The following is a 5,000-nucleotide window of genomic DNA, read 5'->3' as shown; positions in this document are numbered from 1 at the left end:
CGATTTTGATGCACTTTTCTCGGATTGGGGTGGTGGTCAGACACCCCCCATATGGATGTCCGCCGGCGGACACCAGGAGAACCATGGACCGACTCCTGGCTCCCGGAGGCCGATTTTGATGCACTTTTCTCGGATTGGGGTGGTGGTCAGACACCCCCCATATGGATGTCCGCCGGCGGACACCAGGAGAACCATGGACCGACTCCTGGCTCCCGGAAGCCGATTTTGATGCACTTTTCTCGGATTGGGGTGGTGGTCAGACACCCCCCATATGGATGTCCGCCGGCGGACACCAGGAGAACCATGGACCGACTCCTGGCTCCCGGAAGCCGATTTTGATGCACTTTTCTCGGATTGGGGTGGTGGTCAGACACCCCCCCATATGGATGTCCGCCGGCGGACACCAGGAGAACCAGGGACCGACTCCTGGCTCCCGGAGGCCGATTTTGATGCACTTTTCTCGGATTGGGGTGGTGGTCAGACACCCCCCATATGGATGTCCGCCGGCGGACACCAGGAGAACCATGGACCGACTCCTGGCTCCCGGAGGCCGATTTTGATGCACTTTTCTCGGATTGGGGTGGTGGTCAGACACCCCCATATGGATGTCCGCCGGCGGACACCAGGAGAACCAGGGACCGACTCCTGGCTCCCGGAAGCCGATTTTGATGCACTTTTCTCGGATTGGGGTGGTGGTCAGACACCCCCCATATGGATGTCCGCCGGCGGACACCAGGAGAACCATGGACCGACTCCTGGCTCCCGGAAGCCGATTTTGATGCACTTTTCTCGGATTGGGGTGGTGGTCAGACACCCCCATATGGATGTCCGCCGGCGGACACCAGGAGAACCATGGACCGACTCCTGGCTCCCGGAAGCCGATTTTGATGCACTTTTCTCGGATTGGGGTGGTGGTCAGACACCCCCATATGGATGTCCGCCGGCGGACACCAGGAGAACCAGGGACCGACTCCTGGCTCCCGGAAGGCCGATTTTGATGCACTTTTCTCGGATTGGGGTGGTGGTCAGACACCCCCATATGGAAAACATCCGGTTGACACTATGAGAACCAGGGACCGACTCCTGGCTCCCGGAAGGCCGATTTTGATGCACTTTTCTCGGATTGGGGTGGTGGTCAGACACCCCCATATGGAAAACATCCGGTTGACACTATGAGAACCAGGGACCGACTCCTGGCTCCCGGAAGGCCGATTTTGATGCACTTTTCTCGGATTGGGGTGGTGGTCAGACACCCCCATATGGAAAAACATCCGGTTGACACTATGAGAACCAGGGACCGACTCCTGGCTCCCGGAAGGCCGATTTTGATGCACTTTTCTCGGATTGGGGTGGTGGTCAGACACCCCCATATGGAAAAACATCCGGTTGACACTATGAGAACCAGGGACCGACTCCTGGCTCCCGGAAGGCCGATTTTGATGCACTTTTCTCGGATTGGGGTGGTGGTCAGACACCCCCATATGGTAAACCGCCGGCGGACACTAGGAGAACCAGGGGAGGCTCTTACCTCACACATGGGGGTTTTGGGTGCCCTTGGCCGGCTTGGGGGTGACCCCAAGAGGGGGTCCAAGACCCCACACCCGGATCCATCCACAGGGGGGCGCCACATGTCATTTTAAGCCTGATTTCACTAGGGGAACCAGGGGATGATCTTAACTCACACATGGGGGTTTTGGGTGCCCTTGGCCGGCTTGGGGGTGACCCCAAGAGGGGGTCCAAGACCCCACACCCGGATCCATCCACAGGGGGGCGCCACATGTCACTTTAGGCCTGATTTCACTATGGGGACCCAGGGGAGGCTGTTCACTCATACATGGGGGTTTTGGGTGCCCATGGTCGGCATGGCTGGCTTGGGGGAGACCCCAAGAAGGGGTCCAAGACCCCACAGCCGGATCCATCCACAGGGGGGCGACACATGTCACTTTAGGCCTGATTTCACTATGGGGACCCAGGGGAGGCTGTTCACTCACACATGGGGGTTTTGGGTGCCCATGGTGGGCATGGCTGGCTTGGAGGAGACCCCAAGAAGGGCTCCAAGCACCCCCATCCAGATCCATCCACAGGGGGGCGCCACAGGTCACTTTAAGCCTGATTTCACTATGGGTACACTGGGGAGGCTGTTCACTCACACATGGGGGTTTTGGGTGCCCATGGTCGGCATGGCTGGCTTGGAGGAGACCCCAAGAAGGGCTCCAAGCACCCCCATCCAGATCCATCCACAGGGGGGGGCCACAGGTCACTTTAAGCCTGATTTCACTATGGGTACACTGGGGAGGCTGTTCACTCACACATGGGGGTTTTGGGTGCCCATGGTCGGCATGGCTGGCTTGGAGGAGACCCCAAGAAGGGCTCCAAGCACCCCCATCCAGATCCATCCACAGGGGGGCCACAGGTCACTTTAAGCCTGATTTCACTATGGGTACACTGGGGAGGCTGTTCACTCACACATGGGGGTTTTGGGTGCCCATTGTCGGCATGGCTGGCTTGGAGGAGACCCCAAGAAGGGCTCCAAGCACCCCCATCCAGATCCATCCACAGGGGGGGCCACAGGTCACTTTAAGCCTGATTTCACTATGGGTACACTGGGGAGGCTGTTCACTCACACATGGGGGTTTTGGGTGCCCATGGTCGGCATGGCTGGCTTGGAGGAGACCCCAAGAAGGGCTCCAAGCACCCCCATCCAGATCCATCCACAGGGGGGGCCACAGGTCACTTTAAGCCTGATTTCACTATGGGTACACTGGGGAGGCTGTTCACTCACACATGGGGGTTTTGGGTGCCCATGGTCGGCATGGCTGGCTTGGAGGAGACCCCAAGAAGGGCTCCAAGCACCCCCATCCAGATCCATCCACAGGGGGGGGCCACAGGTCACTTTAAGCCTGATTTCACTATGGGTACACTGGGGAGGCTGTTCACTCACACATGGGGGTTTTGGGTGCCCATGGTCGGCATGGCTGGCTTGGAGGAGACCCCAAGAAGGGCTCCAAGCACCCCCATCCAGATCCATCCACAGGGGGGGGGCCACAGGTCACTTTAAGCCTGATTTCACTATGGGTACACTGGGGAGGCTGTTCACTCACACATGGGGGTTTTGGGTGCCCATTGTCGGCATGGCTGGCTTGGAGGAGACCCCAAGAAGGGCTCCAAGCACCCCCATCCAGATCCATCCACAGGGGGGGCCACAGGTCACTTTAAGCCTGATTTCACTATGGGTACACTGGGGAGGCTGTTCACTCACACATGGGGGTTTTGGGTGCCCATTGTCGGCATGGCTGGCTTGGAGGAGACCCCAAGAAGGGCTCCAAGCACCCCCATCCAGATCCATCCACAGGGGGGGCCACAGGTCACTTTAAGCCTGATTTCACTATGGGTACACTGGGGAGGCTGTTCACTCACACATGGGGGTTTTGGGTGCCCATTGTCGGCATGGCTGGCTTGGAGGAGACCCCAAGAAGGGCTCCAAGCACCCCCATCCAGATCCATCCACAGGGGGGGGCCACAGGTCACTTTAAGCCTGATTTCACTATGGGTACACTGGGGAGGCTGTTCACTCACACATGGGGGTTTTGGGTGCCCATGGTCGGCATGGCTGGCTTGGAGGAGACCCCAAGAAGGGCTCCAAGCACCCCCATCCAGATCCATCCACAGGGGGGGGCCACAGGTCATTTTCACTAGGAGAACCAGGGGAGGGCTCCTGACTCACACATGGGCATTCTGGGTGCCCATGGCTGGGATGGGTGAGACAGAGTCCAGCCCTCCACACACAAAAGTGATCCAGCAGGCCAGAAGAAAGGGGAGAGAGAGAGAGAACAAATAATACATGGGCACAGAGCAGCCAGCCTCCATTGGGGCTGCCTGCACAGTGCTGCCCTCCTGTGGGAAAGGTTCACACACACACACACACACTCTCACTCACACAGACACACACAGACAAACCTATTCACTTGGGCCTTCTCCCTCATGCCCTGCTGACATCCATGCAGGCCCACATTGACCTTTGTGACCTCTGGAGCTCCATGCACCTTGTTCTAAACTCCCTGCCTAGTAAAGGGCATCTCCCATGGGCATGAGAGTACAGCTCACTCCCCTGGAGCACCATGCCTCTTTTTAATCACTCTCTCCCTATTAAAACCCTCTCTCCCATGGGCTTGAGAGTACAGCTTACTCCCTTGACCTCCAGAGGTATAGGAGGCCAAAAAAGGGGGGACAGAGCAGACAGCCCCCAAAGGGGATGCCTGCTCTGCCCCCTATGAGACAGGTTCACTCACTCACACAGACACACCTATTCACTTGGTCCTTCTCCCTCATGCCCTGCTGACATCCATGCAGGCCCACATTGACCTTTGTGACCTCTGGAGCTCCATGCCTCTATTTAAACTCTCTCTTCCCATTAAAAGCCTCTCTCACATGGGCTTGAGAGTACAGGTTACTCTCTTAAGGTGCAGCAGGCCAAAAAAAAGGGGGGCAGAGCAGCCAGCCCCCAAAGGGGATGCCTGCTCTGCCCCCCTGTGGGACAGGTTCACTCACTCACACAGACACACCTATTCACTTGTGCCTTCTCTCTGTGGCCCTGCTGACAGCCATGCAGGCCCACATTGACCTTTGTGACCTCTGGAGCTCATTGCCTCCATCTCTACACTCCATGCCCAATGGAACCCTCTCTCTCTCCCCAGGGCATGAGACTCAGCTCACTCCCTGGACCTCCATGCCTCTAGGCATACACTGCCTTCCCACTGAAGCCCTCTCTCACTCGGCCTCAGACTACAGCTCACTCCCTGGACCAGCTTGCCTATTGGACCTCCATGCCTATAGGCATACACTGCCTTCCCACTGAAGCCCTCTCTCACTCGGCCTCAGACTGCAGCTCACTGTATGGGCCTCCCGACCTCCATGCCTCCAGGCCCACACTCTGTGTCCGCTCAAACCATCTCTCACTCGGACTGAGACTGCAGCTCACTGCATGGGCCTCCCCGACCTCC

The sequence above is a fragment of the Coregonus clupeaformis genome, chromosome 8 (assembly GCF_020615455.1).
Source record: "Coregonus clupeaformis isolate EN_2021a chromosome 8, ASM2061545v1, whole genome shotgun sequence".
Classification (NCBI taxonomy): Eukaryota; Metazoa; Chordata; class Actinopteri; order Salmoniformes; family Salmonidae; genus Coregonus; species Coregonus clupeaformis.
The sequence above is the reverse complement of the archived record's forward strand: the minus strand, read 5'-3'. Positions refer to the sequence as shown.